General features: G+C 48.2%; 1 protein-coding gene across 1 annotated transcript in view; it reads left to right on the top strand.

Annotated features, from left to right (window-relative positions):
* Nucleotides 1-19,278, top strand: part of LOC118712341 (CXADR like membrane protein) — an 88,660-nt gene that overhangs the window by 11,872 nt on the left and 57,510 nt on the right. The gene's annotated exons all lie outside the window — the stretch shown is intronic.

Genomic DNA, 19,278 nt, shown 5'->3' with positions numbered 1-19,278 from the left:
TGCCTGTTCTTGTGCCAGTACCAGGCTGTTTTGATTATGGTGGTTTTGTAGAATAATTTGAAATCTTGTATTGTGATTCCTCCAACTTTGTTCTTTTTTCTCAAGATTGCTGCATCTATCAGGGTCTTTTGGTTCCATATAAATTTTTGGAGTATTTGTTCTAGATCTAAGAAATATGCTGTTGGTATTTTAATAAGGATTATCTTGAATCTGTAGATTGCTTTGGGTAGTAAGGACATTTTAATGATGTTGATTATATTAATCCATGAACACGGTATTTTCTTCCACTTGTTTATATCTTCTTATACCTCTGTTTTCAACATCCTGTAGTTTTCCGAGTACAGGTCTTTTGCCTCCTTGGTTAAGTTTATTCTTCCTAAGTACTATCTTAATTTTTTTTGTTGTTGCAATAGTAAGTGGGATTATTTGTTTAGTTTCTCTTTCTATGAATTAATTATTGGTATATAAAAAAAGCCATTGATTTCTGGGTGTTAATTTTGTATCCTGCTACATTGCCAAATTCGTTTATTAAATCTGGAAGTTTTTTGGTGGAGTCTTTAGGATTTTCTATGTACGATATCTTTTTTTTTTAAATATATTTTATTGATTTTGTACAGAGAGGAAGGGAGAGAGATAGAGAGTTAGAAACATCAATGAGAGAGTCATTGATCAGCTGCCTCTTGCACACCCCCTACTGGGGATATGCCCGCAACCAAGGTACATGCCCTTGACCGGAATCGAACCCAGGACCTTTCAGTCCCCAAGCCGACACTCTATCCATTGAGCCAAACCGGTTTCGGCAATGTACAATATCTTATCATCTGTGAATACTAACCTTTTTACTGCCTCCTTTCCAATTTGAATGCCTTTTATTTCTTCTTATCAGACCACTATGGCCAGGACTTCCAGTACTATCCTATATAATCATATATAATAAAGAGGTAATATGCAAATTGACCATCACTCCAACACATAAGATGGCCACCCCCTGTGGCCAAACATGGCCGCCACAAAATGGCCAGCAGAGGAGGGCAGTTAGGGGCAATCAGGCCGGCAGAGGAGCAATTAGGCATTGATCAGGCTGGCAGGGGAGTGGTTGGCAGTGGTTCTCAACCTTTCTAATGCTGCAACCCTTTAATACAGTTCCTCATGTTGTGGTGACCCCCAACCATAAAATTATTTTTGTTGCTACTTCATGACTGTAATTTTGCTACTGTTAATGAATCGTAAATATCTGTGTTTCTGATGGTCTTAGGCTCTACAGCAGCGGTTCTCAACCTGTGGAACTGCTATCAGGGTTGCATATTAGTCTTTTATTATATAGGATATACACTGAGTGGCCAGACTATTACGTGTTCAGAGATCATAATAATCTGGCCCCTCAGTGTAGGTGGTAGTTCTTATTTGAATGTTTGATAAACTTCTCCTGAGAATTTTTTAATATGTATTTAAGTGTTCTGAAACCAGTTTGGCTCAGCGTATATGTATTTAAGTGTTCCTACATTAGCTGCATATATATTTACCAGAGTTATAGCTTCTTGTTTGATCAATTCTGTTAGTATTATGTAGTGACCTTTGTTGTCTCTTGTGATGGCCTTCACTCTGAGGTTTATTTTTTCAGATATGAGTATTTCTATCCCAGCTTTCTTTTTTTTTCTTTTTTCTTTTTTAAATATATTTTATTGATTTTTCACAGAGAGGAAGGGAGAGAGATAGAGAGCTAGAAATGTCGATGAGAGAAACATCAACTAGCTGCCTCTTGCACACTCCCTGCTGGGGATGTGCCCGCAACTAATGTACATGCCCTTGACCGGAATCGAACCTGGGACCTTTTAGTCCGCAGACCGACGCTCTACCACTGAGCCAAACCGGTTTTGGCCTATCCCAGCTTTCTTTCGTTTCTAATTGCATGGAAATTTTTTCCATCCCTCCACTTTTATCCTACGTGTCTTTTGTTCTGAGGTGAGTCTTATGTAGATAGCATATAATCGGGTCACGTTTTTTTATCCATTTAGCTACTATGTGTCTTTTGATTGGAGCATTTAATCCATTTACATTTAATATTATTAATGATATGTACTTATTCATTGCCATTTTAATTATGTATGCTATGTTTCTCTCTCTGTATATATTTCTTATTATTACAGCAGTCCCTTTAGCATTTCTTGCAGTGCTAGTTTGGTGGCGATAAACTCCTTTAGCCTATTTTTGTCTGGGAAGTTCTTTATTTCACATTCTATATTGAATGATAGCTGTGCTGGATTAATAATCTTGGTTGCAGATCCTTGCTTTCATTTACCCTGAGTACTTCGTGCCATTCCCTTTGATCCTATAGAATTTCTGATAAGAAATCAGCTGACAGACTAATGGGAGCTCATTGGATAACAAATTGCTTTGCTCTTGCTGCCTTTAATATTCTCTATTTGCCTTTAATTTCTGGCATTTTAATTATGATGTGTCTGGGCATGGACTTGTTTGGGTTCTTCTTGTATGTGATTCTCTGTGCCTCCTAGACTAGTGTGATGTTTTCCTTACCAGGTTAGGGAAGTTTTCTGCCATTACTTCTTCAAACACATTCTCTAGCCCTTGTTCACTTTCTTCCCCCTTCTAGCACTCTTATGATGTGAATATTGTTACCTTTCATGTTGCCCTACACTCCCTTATGCTGTCCTCCTTTTTCTCTTTTTTGTTTCTCTGAGTGATTTTTTTCTACTCTGTATTCTAATTCACTTATCCAATCCTCATCTTTCCCTAATCTGCTATATTCCTTCCAATGTATTCTTTATTAGTGCTATGTCATTCTTTATTTCCAACTGGTCTTTTTTCATGGTTACTATATCATTTCTCGTGCTATTGAGCATCTTTATTATCATTATTCTAAACTCTATTATCTCTTAAGTTTCTGATATTCATTTTGTTTAGCTTATCTTCTGGAGAATTCTCTTGTTCTTTCATTTGAGGCTTTTTTAATCCCTATTTTGTCTGCTTGTTTGGGGTTTGGTCTATGTATTAGGTGGATTTGCTATGACTTCCAATCTCTAGTGCAGGACAATGTCAGATGGTGTTTGTGACTGACTTTTACTCTTCTATTCAGAGCTATCAGCAATCCACAGCTTGTGGCTCCCTCTGCTGGGGCTGGGTGCCTTTAGAAAAGACCAAGGTGTGCACCATGCTCTGCTTTTCCTAGCTCCAGGCCCAGGAGTAGATCAGGCAAAGACTCAAAGCCTCCAGAGTTCCAGCTCTGCCTGCAGTGTGGTTGTTATTTTCTGAGTCTTCATCTGGCTACAGACCACAGAATGGGGAGATAGGTCTTTTAACATGGTGGGGAAACTGCCTCCCCCTCAACGCCTGGCAAAAACTACCTGGATAGCAAAGGTCCATGAAAGAATGATGTCCTCCACAGTGTGAGGGAATGATTCAGCACAGAGAACTGGGGTGGCTGCCCTCCAAGCTCCAACCCTGAAGCCCCCAACCCTGGGCTCTCCTCACACAGCTCCAGTGCCCTCCCTCTGCTGGAGCCCAAGGTGAGAGGCCACACACGAAATGTTGACCATTGGCCCTTTAAGAGTGTGCTACATTTCCTGCCATCTCTGGCAGGCAGACAACAACTCTGCTGATTTTCACAGCCTGATGTTCTGAGGGCTCCTTTCTCAGTTCTGGTTCTCTGGGCTGGGGAGCCCAGCTTGAGGTTTATACCCCAGAGTTGTCAGTGGGAACTCCCCACAGCTGAGAGATCTCTCCGGAACTTCAGGGGCTGTCTATGGAAGCCTGTCCACCCCTTTTGCACCTCTGCACTTCCTATAAGTCTCTATTTGGTCTCCACTTCCCATTCTAGATTATCAGGATTCTCTCCAGCTAGTCTTCAATTGATTTTTCAGGTGTTTTTTCTGTATTTTAGTTGTATTTCCAGTTTGGTCCTGGGAAGAGTGTCAGTGTAGTTTCTACTTTTTAATCTAGAATAAATTTAATCTAGAATATCAATTAAATTTATTGGGATGACATCCTATGTAATAAAAGCCTAATATGCTAAGTGTCACACTGCTTGTTCAACTGTTCGACCAGTTGCTATGATGTGTATTGACCACCAGGGGGCAGACGCTCTGATAGGTAGTTTAGTTTATTGCTGTGGTCTGGCTGATTAGGACTGGGTGAGATGGGCTGGACACACCCTGGAGCCCTCCTGTGGTCCCTCACCAGCTCCAAATGTGCACCAGTGGGGTTCCTTGGCCTGGCCTGTGGGGATTGGGCCAAAATAGCAGTCTGACATGCCTTGAAGGGTCCTGGATTGCAAGAGGGCACAGGCCAGGCCGAGGGACCTCACCAGTGCACAAATCCATGCACTGGGCCTCTAGTTGCTTAATCTATACTAATAAAGGGTAATATGCTAATTAGACTGACATCTTCCAGACAACCTTCTGGATATCCTTTGGGACAAAGCCACAGTGGCAGAGCCAAGGCAGAGGCAGTTAGGGGTGATCAGACTAGCAGGGGAGAGCAGTTAGGGCGATCAGGCTGGCAGGCAGAGGTGGTTAGTGACAGGCAGGCAGGCAGAGGTGGTTAGGGGCAATCAGGCAGGCAGGCAGAGGTGGTTAGGGGCGATCAGGCAGGCAGGCAGGTGAGCAGTTAGGAGCCAGCAATCCCAGACTGTGAGAGGGATGTCTGACTGCCAGTTTAGGCCTATCCCTGTGGGATCAGGCTAACCCAGCAGTCGGACATCCCCCAAGGGTGTCCTGGATTGGAGAGGGTTCAAGCTGGGCTGAGGGACCCCCCTACTGTGCACGAATTTTGTGCACCGGGCCTCTAGTAAAGTTATATAAGTTCTAAGTGTATAAGTCAATAATACATCATCTGTATATTGCATTGTGTTTTACCACCCAAAGTCAAATCTTTCTTCACCATATATTTGACCCCCATCTCTCTTGTCTACCTCTCTAGAATCCTCTTTCCCTCTAGTAACCACAATACTGTTGTCTGTGTCTATGAGTTGCTTTGTAGTATAATTTGAAGTCAGAGAATGAGATATATCTTGCTTTATCCTTCTTTCTCAAAATTGCTTTGGCTCTTCAGGGTCTTTTGTGGTTCCATGCAAGTTGTATGATTTTTTGTTCCATTTCTTTTTTAAAACACCATTGGGATTTTGATGGGGATTGTATTAAATCTGTATATTGATTTGGGTAATTTCACCATTTCGACTATGTTGATTCTTCCAATCCATGAACATAGGATATTTTTATATTTCTTTGTGCTTTTAAAATATTTTAAATGTTTTATTGTTTTCAGTTCATAGGTCCTCTACATCCTTTTGTTAATTACTTATTCTTTTCTTTTCTTTTATTCTTCTTGTTGCAATTGCAAAAGGAATTGTTTGGTTTCTTTTTTCATTTCCTATTCTGAAATTTCATTGTTAATATATAGGAAATGCAATGGAATTTTGTACATTGATTTTATATGCTTCCACTTCACTGTATTTGTTATTGTTTCTAAGAGTGTGATTAGGTACAGTTTCCATCTGGTAGCAGCTCCTTCCTGAGGGCTCGGCACTGGGGTGGGGGTGGAGCCCTGTGTGACCCAGGACCTCGCTCCTCGGACTGACAGAGGGAAAACAAGTGGTGAAGGATGTCTAACAGAATGCAATTAAGTGCCAAAATGCTTGGTGCAGGCAGGAAGTGAAACGGGAGTTTGCGGGAAGGGCAGTCATTAGGTGCAAGATCTGTTCTTGGTGACCTGTGGGGCAAGACTGTGTGTGAAGTGTGATGTAATCGCTGAGGGCATTGTGTCAGTGGTGGAGGGGGTGGGGGAGGGTGTCCAGGAGCATGGAGGGAAGAGGGGGGACATTGGGGGTGGGGTGAGATGGTTGTGAAATAGTTATTCTGGAAATAACACACATTCTAGTTTACAGGCCAGTTTGGGGCAATGTTGAAAATGACTCTGGGCAATGCTCCCTGGGCTTGGCCTTCACCATGCACAGGGCAGCTGGGGGCTCGGGGGCTTCCCACCACATGCTCCTCCCACCTGCGCGCTGCTCCTCCCTGCTCCCCAGGCTCCCTGCTCCCCAGGTTCCACCCCCCTTTCCCTTTCCTGGCACTTAGAATGCATTACACTCGGACCCTGTGCAGGCTCCTGCTCCCAGAGATGCCGCGGGCACTCCCGTCTCGGTCTTTGCACTGTTAGCCCTCACTCTGGAGTGTTCTTTCCTCGGCCTTTGTGAGGCCAGCTCCTCGCCTCCCAGGCTTCAGTGCAGACATTGCCGCTGGGAGTCCTTTCCTGGGCCCCCACCCCACCCCCACTCTTCCCCATCTAACCAGGGCCTCTGCCTGGTCACCTACATTCCCGGTAAATGTTCTTCTTAACACTTACAGCCTGGAATGTTCTTTTAACCTCTGTTCATGTCTACCGTCTGTTTCTGCGAGTCTGGAGTGTGCATCGTTGGCTGCTGTGTCCTTCGTGCTGTGAACAGTGCCTGACACAGCGAGTGTAAACGAGGTTAAACACAAAGAGAGAATTTTAAAAGTCGCAAGAGGAAAGCAGGTAGTTACTTACAAGCAAGCTCCCACCTTTCCCAGCCTTTCCGTTTCTTCCCTCCTGACACAAAGGATTAAATGCAGGCTGTCGGAGACTTCTGCAGCCTGTCTGTTCCCCTCCACCCCTCACAAGCCTGCTTCTGGGAGAGGGCCATTCATCTGAGCAAAGAGCGGGCGCTCGCTCGGTGCTCACACAGGCCCGTGCCCTCCGAGAAAGCCCTCCCTCAGCTGGAATTGCCCCTCCCAGAACCTGCCAGCAACCAAGGGGCCAGGTCAGTAACTGTCAGTCACCGTAGAGTGAGGCCTCCAGTTTACGGAGTGTTTACAGACATGTGACAGTCACTGTGCTGGGCAGTCCCCCCTCCAGCTCACGGAAGACCCACTGCCACTCTCCGAAGCACATAGCGCCCACCCCCATTTTACAACACAGCGACTGAGGCTCACAGGGAGGGCTTTGAGTGACTTGCCCCAAGAGAGATGGCCAGTCAACTTTAAAGACAGTGTTGTTTTGTCCTGGCCAGTGTGTCTAATGGTTAGAGCATTGGCCCATACACCAAAGGGTGTTGGGTTTGATTCTCAGCCAAGGGCACAGGCTTGGGTTGCAGGTTCCAACCCCCGCCTGGTCAAGACATGTGCAGGGGGCAACCATCGATGTGTCTCATGTTGATGTTTCTCTCTCTCTTCCTCCCCTCCCTCCCTTCCACTCTCTCTAAAAGTCAATGGGAAAAATATTCTAGCTTGAGAATTAACAAAAAGAAGACAATGATGTTTCTCTACAGCAGAGCCCCACATTCTCCATCTACCCAAAAGCCCTGTAAATAGTTAAAGAGAGTCCTCCGTGGTTTTCTCCCACCCTTCTCTTTTCTTTCACAGCTAAGCACTCCTGTTTCCTTAAGTCACTTCCCCAATTATCATAATAATTGAGCTGGCCTTCATTAATTGAAGTCCTGTTATGTGCCCAGCACCCAATAGGCAGACTGATAATCCTCCATAAGAACCCTAAGATATTTCTATCTAACCCTAAGATATTTTATAGATGAGCAAACAGCTGAAGCTCAGAGCAGTAATTTGTCTAATGGCAGTAAGTGACGAGAGTGAGGACTTGAGCCTGGGTCTCCTAGACTGTGAAAATGAGAAAAATGCTGGGTGAAGGGATGGAATGAGGACAGCGGGACTCGAGTGGGAAATGATGCCAACTTGGAGGTCCTCCCGTTTTACCTGCCTGTGTGTTCTGCAGGCTCGGCCTCCCTCTGAAGGGTGAGCAGGAACAGCCTGCAGGAGCCGAGTCTGCGAGGGAGGGGGGCCTTGCGTGGTGAGGGCCCTGCTATGGAGTTTACTTGACACCAATTCCAAGTTCTTAGAATTCCAAGCGTTAGCCCTGGTCAGTGGTGCTTAGTGGTTAGAGCGCTGGCCTGTGCATCGAAAGGTTGTGGCTTCACTTCCTGGTCAAGGGCCTGTACTGGGTTGCAGGTTTGATCCCTTGCCCCAAGCTGTGCATGCAGGAGGCAACCAGTCGATGTGTCTCGCTGGCATTGATGTTTCTCTCTCCCCCCTCCTCCCTTCCACTCTCTGTAAAAGTTAATGGAAAACAATATCCTCAAGTGAGGATTAACAACAACAAATATTTTTTAAAATAAGCTTTCTGAGATATACTTTACATAGCAATAAACTGCACGCCTATAAGGTACACAGTTGGTTAAGTTTCAGCAATGTGTACACCCCGAAACCATCACCACCATCACAGTGTTTTAAGTGTAAGTCACAAATCCAAAAGGATGGCATCCCCAGGGATGCATTTTTGAGGTTCTGGCCTTCATGGAGGGGCGGGAGGAAGGACTGCATGGCAGTGGAGCCCATTCCCAGCCCGGGGACAGCCTGGGAGGGTGAGTGGGCGCTGGGACCGCCATCTTCCCCTCCTCCAGCCACCGTGCTGCTGTGCGCGGCCCGGTTCCTCCTGCGCTCCCCATCCTGCCTGCTTCTCTGCTTCTCCATGAAGCCTGCAACCCAGTACAGGCCCTTGACCAGGAAGTGAAGCCACAACCCTTCGATGCACAGACCAGCGCTCTAACCACTAAGCACCACCGACCAGGGCTAACGCTTGGAATTCTAAGAACTTGGAATTGGTGTCAAGTAAACTCCATAGCAGGGCCCTCCCCAGGGGCTAAGGGGAAATTAACCTCCCGCTCTTAGGGATGAATAGTTACCTTATTTTCCGGCGTATAAGACGACTTTTGAAACGTAAAAAAGCCTGCTTGGATTGGCCAGAGTCAGAGAGGCGGTCTATTAAAAAAATAACTGGTGTTGCCTCAGAAGTGGGGCGGGGGGAGTCTTATACAGCAAATATAGGCCTAAACCTATGTTTTAACTGTAAAAATTAGGGGGTCGTCTTATACGCCGGAAAACCCCACTTCAAAGAAAAGACTTACTTTGCCGTCAAGATCAAGATTTGTGCAATTTTGGTCTTTTGCCCCCGATTTTCGGTTGACTTTTTTTCGTTTCAAAGGTCGTCTTATACGCCGGAAAATACGTAAGTAAAATGGAATCACATCGGCTGGCCCTCCAGCCCGGGCAGCCTCTTCAGGGCTCTCAGCTCAGCAGGGAGAGCCTCCGAGAGGGTGCCGGGCGGGAGCCGCAGGTCAGCCTCCCCTCCCTTCCCAGCCGCCCTCCTGACACCTCCTCCCCAAATATGCGCCCAGTAAGGGAACAGGAACACCCCAACGCAGTGAGGGTGCCTTGGAGAGACCTCTAGCGGCAAAGACGAAAGCCCGCTCTGAAACAGCTAAGTGGCTTCAATACCACCCTCACCTAAGACCCCCTCACTCCCCTCAGCTGAAGTGTCCCTGCTCCATAGTCCCTAAGCCTGCCATCGGTCACCAGCACCTCCTGCCCTTCGAAATGCAACTATCCAAGCACCTGTCTTCTCTCGCTTCTGGACGATAGTTCTCTTCAACATGACCCTCATTAGACCCATCATGGTCCCCTAGCACAGTGTCCGCAGGCACTTGTTCAACAAACGAGGGAAAGACCCACCGCCCCGCCCTCGGGGAGGCGGTGTGGCTCCCGGTGAGCCGGACTCGAAGCTGCAGGAGGCTGTGGCCGGTGCCTCTCACCCCGTGTCAGCAGGAGGTAGTGTGCACCGCACACACCCACATGGTGATTCTCACTCACACGTTGTCCCTGGGGCCACGGAGATGCCGCAAGGTCTTTCTTTCCGTGTTCTCTCCCGGCAAAGCTGAGGCGTGGCTGGCAGCCATGGCTTACGGAAGGAAGGCGACCACTGTCGCTGGGAAGCCGTCTCTCGGGATTCCAGAAGGTGTGATGAGCCGGGAGAGAGTAGGCAGTCGGGTGAGACAGAATGGTTGTGAGCAAGGTGAGGGGTGAGCCCCGTTTGGAAAGAAGCCTGCGAAGTGCGGTGCCCGTGGCCACCAGCCCATTTCCCATGCAGAGTCCTCTCTGCCTGTGGACAAACGTGGAACCAAGGGATCCAGACTCCAGGTCCCTCAGAAAGGAATCCGTTTATGGATTGGACAGCATTATGTTTGAAGCACAGGCATGCCTCGGTTAGTTTCTCAGTTTTGAAGCATTTTTCAGATGTTTAGATTACAGGAGCCAGTGAAATTCCAAAAATAAATGTGGGCATAAAATCAGAGGCCCACTTTTTAGATATGGCTGGCTATCAATATTAAACAAAAATATGAATTATCATCCTGCCATGAAAGTTTTTCCTACAGCCGAAACCGGTTTGGCTCAGTGCTAGAGCGTCGGTCTGCGGACTGAAAGGTGCCAAGTTCGATTCCGGTTAAGGGCATGTACCTTGATTGTGGGCACATCCCTGGTAGGGGATGTGCAAGAGGCAACTGGTTGATGTTTCTCTATCATCGACGTTTCTAGCTCTCTAGCTCTCTCCCTTCCTCTCTGTAAAAAATCAATAAAATATGTTTTTTAAATGCTACCATGTTTAAAAAAAAAAAAAAGAAAGAAAAGAAAGTTATTCCTACAAAAGCAATGGCTCTTCCACAACAATAATAACAAAGAGCAGCCACACGCGAACAGCCCTGTGAGCTGCGCTTGCCGAAGGCGGCCTCATTGTAAGGACTCACCGCTATGGCGTTTTCCACCAGACATAGGGCAGCCCCTGTATCTTTTCTTCCCTAAGAAGCTACTAGAATTTAGTCATGGACAGCAGCACAGTTTACACCCTAGAGTTAGGGACTCTCTACAGGAGAGAATCTCTTGACATTCCTCACCCCTCGGAGTCACACGGCCGGGAGCCCCGAAGTTTCCGCCTGACCCAGGACCAGGACGTGGCTCACAGAGCGCCCTCTTCGGGAAGGATCCAGAGGCAGCATCTTCCTCTGGCGTTTTCTTGGAAACTTGGGATCCACTGAGTTATTTCCGCTTGCAGCTAAGACTCCCAAGCTTGCGGCCTTTATCAGCAAATGCAGTGGCCCAAGCAAATCATACGCCGAAGCCAAAATGCCTCCAGCTGTGTTTCTGGGTCATGAAAGATGAAGGAAAAACTACCACTTTTGCAAGATAGAGCCTTTCCCCCAGATTCTCGGTTGTACTTCCAAAAGCTTAACATGGCACTATCGTGTTTCACAGCAAGCACAAGCCACAAGGCGTGCGCCAAGGGAAACACTGCTGGGCTGAGTAATAGGGTAGGAGTTAAATGTCTTAAACTAAGAGTTCTCTAATTCCTAAATTAAAGGGAACTCGTGGGGCCTGAAAAACAGAGAACGTGAAGCCTGCTGCCTCTAAGACAGAAGGGCCTTTTCAGAACACGGACAGGCCAGGGGTCATCCGTGGCAGAGGCTCCCAGACCAGGCAAGGACTCAGAAGGAGGGATAAGCGGAGGCTGGTTTTATTTTTTCAGTGCTTAACCAATCAGCTCGATGGCAGGTGGAGCCATGAATGTGACATTTCAGGAAGTGCTTTAGTGTCCAGATGGGAAAGGAGCCAGAGCAGGATAGAATGTGAATGAGGACCAGCTGATCTTTGCTTGTGTCATTCCTTCCTCTTAACCATCTTGCTTCCCTGGACAGATAAGAAGGACACGGTTGGAACTTCCTTTGTGCACAGTATGAAAATTTTCAAACCTCTTCCTGGTCCCAAATACCTAGATTTGAAGGGAAAGCCAAGTTAGCATCTTGTAGTAGAAAGAGTGTGAAAAGAGCTCATTCTGAGGGACAAGGTTTGAAAAAGTTTAGACTCATAGAGCTGTGATTTAATTTTATTTTTCCTTTACAGTTGGCATTCAGTGTTATTTTATACTAGTGCCCCGGTGCACAGCTTCCTGCACCCTGAAAGGAAATTAATTAAAAGAGGCCAGTGGGGCAGGACTGGGCTGGGCGGTCCAGATATGCTCTGGAGCCAGCCTCCCAGGCGCCTGCATCTGTGGAGTGAGCAGGGTCCCTCCGGCAGGTGGGATCCCTTGGCCTGGACTGCGGGGATCAGGCTGAAACTGGCTTCCCACATCCCCGAGGGTTCCAGAGTGCAAGAGGGCACTCTGCAAAGTTGCTGTCCTACAGGGTGCGGAAGACAAATGCAAGCGTGCAGTAACCAGATGTGGGGCGACAGTGCCCCAGCAACAACATAACCCACGTCAGAAGGTGGAATCCCGTGGCCCCACGGGGCATGGGGCCTCCTCTCTGGTTTCGGTGTACATCACCTGAGAACCACCGCTGCCAAGTCACTGCAGCTCAGCAGCTCCTGCATTGTGCGTCTGTCCCCTGGTGGTCAGTGTGTGTCGTAGCAACCAGTCGGTCCGTGGGAGGGACACTTAGCATGTTAGCCTTTTATAGATATAGATTTGTTTCAGTTTACAGCTTAGTGGTTAGACAACGATAAAATTAATGAAGTGACCCCCAGTAGTACCCACCTGGCACCATGCATACTGGTAGTTATTACAATATTATTTACAATATTCCCTATGTTACACCTTACATTCTCTTAAAAGTTTCATAACTAACCACCAACTTGTACTTCTTAATCTCTTCACCTTTTCAACTCTGTCCTCCAACCATCCTTCCATCTGACAACTGCCAGTCTGTTTTCTGTATGTTTTTTGTTTATTTTAATGGATTTCGGAGAGAGAGATAAAAACATCAATGATGAGAGAGAATCATTGTTAGGCCGCTTCCTGCACACCCCCAACTGGGGACCGAACCCACAACCTGAGGCACGTGCTCTGACCAGGAACCAAACTGTGACCTTCTGATTCATTGGTTGACGCTCAACCACTGAGCCACACCCCTGGGCTATCTCAGTTTTATTTGTTTATTTACTTTGTTCTTTAGACTCCAAATATAAGTGAAATCATATGGTCTTTGATTTTCTGTTTGACTTATTTGACTGAGCATAATGCCCTTTAGGTTTAACCACGTTGTTGCAAATGGTAAGATATCATTCTTTTAAAGGCTGTCATAATCCATTGTGTATATGTGCCACATCTTTATCCACTATTGTACTTATGGGTATTTTGGTTGCTTCTACCGGTATGTCTTGGATATTATAAATAATACTTCAATTAACAAAGGAATGCAGCCTGGCTGGTGTGGCTCAGTGGTTGGGTGTCGACCTATGAACAAGGAGGTCATGTTTCCATTTCCAGTAAGGGCACAAGCCTGGGTTGCAGGCTTAATCCCCAGAGGGGGATAGGCATGCTGGAGGTAGCTGATCGATGATTCTCTCTCATCATTGAAGTTTCCATCTTTCTTTCCCTCTCCCTTCTTCTCTGTATTTAAATATACTCTGTATTTAAATATATAAAAGTATTTAAAAATACTTTTTAAAAATACAACAAAAGAATGCTTATATCTTCCAATTAGCATTTTGGATTTCTTCAAATAACTACCCAGAAGTTGAATTCCTGATACAGAAGGATGATAGCCATTCTGACATTTATCTCCATGGCAGTCCTATCAACAATGCTTTCTCCGCATCCTTGTCAACACTGGTTGACTGTGGACTTATTGATGATAGCCATTCTGACAGGTGTGAGGTGATATCTCTTTGTGGTTTAATTTGCATTGCTCCTGGAGCATATTTCCATAGGCCTTTTAGTTATCTATGTCTTCTTTGGAGAAAGGTCTATTAGGGTCCTCTGCCCGTTTTTTAATTGGATTGTTTGTTTTTTGGTGTTGAGTTGTATGAGTTCTTTATTAATCTTGGATATTAATCCCTTATTCAATATATTCTTGGTGAATATGTTCTTCCATTCAGTAGGTTCTCTTTTTGTTTTTCATTGCTGTGCAAAACTTTTTAGTTTATGTAGTCCCATTTGTTTATTTTGTTTGTTTGTTTCTCTTGCCTGAGGAGGTATATCATAATAAATGGCTAAAAGAATTTACTATTTGTATTTTCTTATAGGATTTTATGGTTTTGAGTCTTATATTTAAGTCTTTAATTCATTTTTTATTTTATTTTTGAATACGGTGTTAGAAGGCGGTATGTTTCATTTTTTATATGCATCTGTCCAGTTTTACCAACACCATTTATTGAAGAGACTGTCCTTATCCCATTGTGTATTCTTGCTTCCTTTGTCATAGATTAATTAATCGTACAGGTGTGGTTTGTCTCTGAGCTCTCTATTCCGGTCCATTGGTCTTTGTTTTTACACCAGCTTTGAATTATAGATTGATATCGGGTAGCATAATACCTTCTTTCTTAAGATTGCTTTGGCTTCTGTGGTTCCATACAAATTTTTGGATTATTTGTTTTAATTCTATTAAAAATGGCATTGTTGTTTTGGGTTGAATAGAATTTGTAGATTACTTTGGTATAGACACTTTAATAATGATAATAATTCCTACCCATGAGCACAAAAGATAGCTATTTGATCTTCTTCAATGTCTTTCTTTAATGTCTTATAATTTCCTAAGTACAAGTCTTTTATCTCCTTGGTTCAATTTATTCCTAGAATCTTAAAAATAACATTTTTATTGATTTTAGAGAGGGAAGGAGAAGGGAAGAGAGAAAAAAACATCAGTGTGAAAGAGAAACATTGATTGGCTGTCTCCTGCATGCTCCCTACTGGGGATCAAGCCCACAACCCGGGCCTGTGCCCTGACCCCAGAAAGGACCCAGGCATGGGACAAAGCTCAGCCAACTGAGCCACACTGGCCAGGGATCCTAGGTATTTTTTATGCAATTGTGATTGGGATTCTTTTTTTATTTTTATTTAATTGAATTTATTGGGATGACATTGGTTAATAAAATTATACATGTTTCAGGAATATTGTATTTTGTGTTTATCACCCCAGGTAGAATTGGTTGGTTTTTTTTTTAAATTTCTCTTTCTGCTAGTTTGTTATTGTATAAAAATGCAGTCATTTCTGAATATTAATTTTTTATCCTGCAGCTTTACTAAGTCCATCTATCAGTTCCAGTCGTTTTTTGGTTGAATTTTTAGGGTTCTCTGTGTAATAAGTATCATGTCATCTGCAAGTCATGACAGTTTTACTTCTTCCTTTCCAATTTGAATGACTTGTATTTCTTCTCCTTGTCCAATTGCTTTGGGTAGGACTTCCACTACTATGTTAAATAAAAGTGGTGAAGGTGAATATTTCTCTTATTCCTGGTCTTAAGGTAAATGCGTTTAGCTTTTCCCCATTGTGTATGAAGTTAGCTGTGGGTTTGTCATATATGGCCTTTATTACGTGTTCCCTCTATTTCCACTACGCTGCGAGTTTTTATCATAAATGGATGGTGGATTTTGTCAAATGTGTTTTCGGCATCTATTGATATATTCAGATGATTTTTTTCCTTCCTTTTATTAATGTGGGGTTAATTGATTTGCAGATATTGACTCAACCTTGCATCCCAAGAATAAATCCCGAGGGCTGTGATTTTAAAAATCTGGTGGGGGGTGGGCTCTCTGGAGAGCTCCATTTTCTACCTGCTGTGGAACCTTAAATAAGTCACACATTTCCGTAGACTGCGCTTGTTATCTAAGCATTGTGTGTCTGACGAGTATAAGGGCGGTAGGCTCATCCGGGACCAGGAGTCTCCAGAAAACCCGGCGATGCAGTGGCTCCCGCTGCAGGGAGGCAGCCCTGGGTGGCGCCAGCTGCTCCAGCTCTGACTGATGCCGGCCCACCTGCCCCGCATGAGTGACGCTGCTCACTCTGCGATGGCCTCCTGTCCCGCCCGGAAATGAGTTCTTCCCAAGAGGTTCCAGTAAAGCTCCGGCTCTTACTCATCAGGGCAAGTCTGGGGGAGGTGCTGACTGAGCAAACGAGCAGAGGAAGGAGGCCCCGGTCTGCCACCGAGGAGGCAGGGTGTGACCTGCAGGCACCCTGCCAGGCTCCCCTGTGACTGAGCTGAGCCAGGAACTCCCTGCAGCCACAGGCTCGGCTACCGCTGCCTCTGACTAGCTGGGTTCAGGCTCCTGCGTGCGGTCTGTTCTCCGGTGTAGGCCAGACTCCTCCAGACGTCATGCCTTCCTTCTGCTCAGAGCACCCTCCCCTCGTTTCCGCTGGTCCCAGCTCAGATGTGCGCCCTCTGTGCCACTGTGCCCTCTGGGCCTGCGGCTGTGCCTCCAGACTGCCCACAGCTGCTTAGCAAACATCTGCCTTCGTCGCGATGGGTGTGCTCATGTGCCAGCCCCTCTCCGCAGGAGGTTGTCCACGTTGAGGATGAAGTTGAGGCTCGTGGCCGTGGCATGGCCGGAGCCTGGCACAGGGCTGCTCAGTGCTGAGTGTAAAGACACCGGGCCAGGCTGGGCCGTGAGCAGCAGGGGTGCTGCCCGGAGGCAGCATGTCCGATGGCCGTGGACGGACCTTCGTTCCTGGAAGCAGCAGAAAGCGTGGGCCTCGGGCGCAGCACACCGGAGGAACCGCTGGCACCGGCGGCCGTGGCTGGGTGGACGGTGGCTGGGGCGGGTGCCAGAGCGGGAGCGGCCTCCAGGGAGGTGGCTGGTCACTGTCCGTGGAGCCGGGAAGGCGGCCGCGGTGACTCCGGAGACGGGGGCTGCGGCTGCTGTCCGAGGCCCCGGCGGGAAGCGCCCCTTCCCGCAGCCCCTGTGGCCGCAGGGCCCTCAGCTCCGTGAGCGCACTGCCAGCAGATCCGCCACGGGAGCCCACCCCGCAGACCAAGGGGAGGTTAGGATCCGGCCAGTGTCCCAGCGCCCAGCGGGGCTCTGGCCCCGGCCACTCAGCGAAGTTCACTAAACATAGGTGAGGGCTGCGGCGCCCCTGCAAGGCGGGAGGCCAGCCAACGTGAAACTCTCCCTCCCTCCCCCTCCTCCTCCCCCTCCTCCTCTTCCTCCTCCTCCTCCCCCTCCTCCTCTTCCTCCTCCCCCTCCTCCTCCTCCTCCTCCTCCTCCTTCTCCTCCTCCGGCCTCTGAGCCAGCTGCCTCCAGGCGCCCCTGTCTCAGGCGCTCCCTCAGCTGGCCTGGCAGTTTCCAGACTGCAAATGCTAACACGTGGTCCTTTGGAGCTTCTGCTCTGTCCCCCCACCCCTCCACCCCACCCCCTCCTGCCTTGAGGGTCCTTCACATCCAGGCACTCCCCCTGCCCCTCCCGTAGCCCCATGCTGAGACCCAGGGTGCGGAGAGGGTGAGGGGGTGCAGCACAGGGCCCAGGAAGCCGCTGGGGCGGCCGCAAAGCGGTGGGCTGAGGGCGATGAGGGCGATGAGGGCGATGAGGGCGATGAGGGCTCTGGGCCCTGTTCCTAAAGGCTCCAAGCCCAGTGGAACACGCAGACAGAGAAGGAAAGCCCCAAAGGGGAATCCTGGGCAGCACTAGCTGTGTGAGAGCACGTAACTGAGCCTTGTAAACCCAGGGAGAGGGCAGGGCCAGAAGGAAGTGCTGCTGGCCAGTCTTGGAGGGCTTCTGGGGAGTGACTGGCAGGAAAGGGTGGCGCTGGGAGGGGCTGTAGGCAGGCACAGCCTCCCTGGTGCTGCCGCAGTGGAGATGGCGGGGCAGAGCCTAAGAACAGCCCCGTCTCGTTCCAGAGGAGCCAACCCCTGACCGGCCTCAGTGTGTCCAAGTCCGGGGGAGGGGGGGGTGGCCTCTCAGAGGAAAGCTGCTCGCGGAGCCAGCTGCACGGGGCGTGTACGGGAGCCCAGCGGGCGTGGCCTGCTGCTGTCTGCCCGCAGCTGGAATGCCTGGCCCGGACAGCACCACCCTGGCCAGATCTGCGCGCCCCCTGCCCTCCCTGGGAAGGCGGCCTGTGCCCCCCGGGCGCTGGAGGAGGCCGTGTGGAGGGGGAGGAAGCGGTGTGGCAGCGTTTCCGCTCAGATTCTTTGGGAGCGCCTTCAGTCCCACCTCTTTGCTGAGCTTGGCAGCCTGGTTTCCCTCCGTCAGTGTCAGTGTCAGAACAGGCATTCTGCTTCCCCACCCATCTTCCACCCTCGTCCTTCGCCTTTGTTTCCTGAGCCCCTCACTGGCTGCCCCTGCAACCCGCTCTCCCTGGGACCCCCTCCCCCTGAGACCCCTCCCCCTGAGATCCTCTCCCCCTGGAGCCTTCTCCCCCTGGGACCCCCTCCCTCTGGGACCCCCTCCCCCTGGGACTCCCTCTCCCTGTGACACCCTCCTCCTGGGACCCACTCCCCTTAGGACCCCTTCCCCTGAGCCTCCTCCCCCTGAGACCCCCTCCCCCTGACACCCCCTCCCTTTGGACCACCTCTCCCTGGAACCCATTCCCCTTGGGACCCCCTCCCCCTGGAACCCATTCCCCTTGGGACCCCCTCCCCCTGGAATGCCATCTCCCGCCTGCACAGCCCGTCTTGCACAGGAAAGGGGCAGACTGCTCAACTAGGGCTAGCACCCCTCTCCCTGCAACCCTCAACTTGAACCCACAACTGCTTCTTCTGGAAGGATTGCCCCACACTGCAGGCCCCATGAGGGCGAGCTGTAACTGGGTCACCTCTGGGACCGTGGCAGCAGGTGACACGGAATGGAGCCGTGGCATGGCCTCTGCAGCACACTGGCCAGCTTTGCTTCATCTTCTGACTCGAGAGTGACAAAGCCTGGGATACACTGAACCTCTGAGTGTCATTTCCTCAGATGCCAGAGACAAGAGACAGGAAGAAAAGTGATGTAACCCCTCTTCATAGGTTGACCTCTAAGGTCATCTCTCTATATAAAAGGCTAATATGCTAAGGGTCCATCTGGGTAGTGACATCACGTAGCAATGCCCGGCTTCCTCTCCCTAGTGACTAGCCTCCTTGTGGTTTCTTTAGCCCAGGAACATGACGTGCTTTATAGCCAGGTGCAAACATTTTACACTGTAACCAAATGTCTGTGAAGCGTTTTCCTGTGCCTCATCTCATTTGATCCTCACAGAAGTCCTGGAGTAGGTAGATAGGAGATTTGGTGGAATCCTACTTTCTTTTCATTAGCCGGAAAACAGAGATTTAGAAAGCTTAGAAACTTGACCCGACTGAAAGGAAATAAGAAATGTGAGAACTTGAAAATGACTCCAGGTTTTCTCACTGCGCAGAATGTAGTCAAACACTGCTGCAGTTAAGTATGTAACCCTTTGTCTCTCTGTGTGATCTACAATAATAATCTGCTTCAGGCTGATATTTACTGCTGTGTTGCTGACAATTACCTGAAAGAGAAGTTTGGGTGCTTCACTGGGCTAGAAAAAAGTTTAGCTACATCAGAAAGCAGGTCTATGCCGAAACCGGTTTGGCTCAGTGGATAGAGCGTCGGCCTGCAGACTGAAGGGTCCCAGGTTCCATTCTGGTCAAGGGTATGTACCTTGGTTGCAGGCACATCTCCATTGGGGGTGTGCATTAGGCAGTTGA

Source organism: Pipistrellus kuhlii, unplaced genomic scaffold (assembly GCF_014108245.1).
Source record: "Pipistrellus kuhlii isolate mPipKuh1 unplaced genomic scaffold, mPipKuh1.p scaffold_m20_p_88, whole genome shotgun sequence".
NCBI lineage: Eukaryota > Metazoa > Chordata > Mammalia > Chiroptera > Vespertilionidae > Pipistrellus > Pipistrellus kuhlii.
This window is presented reverse-complemented; position numbering and strand designations above follow the sequence as displayed.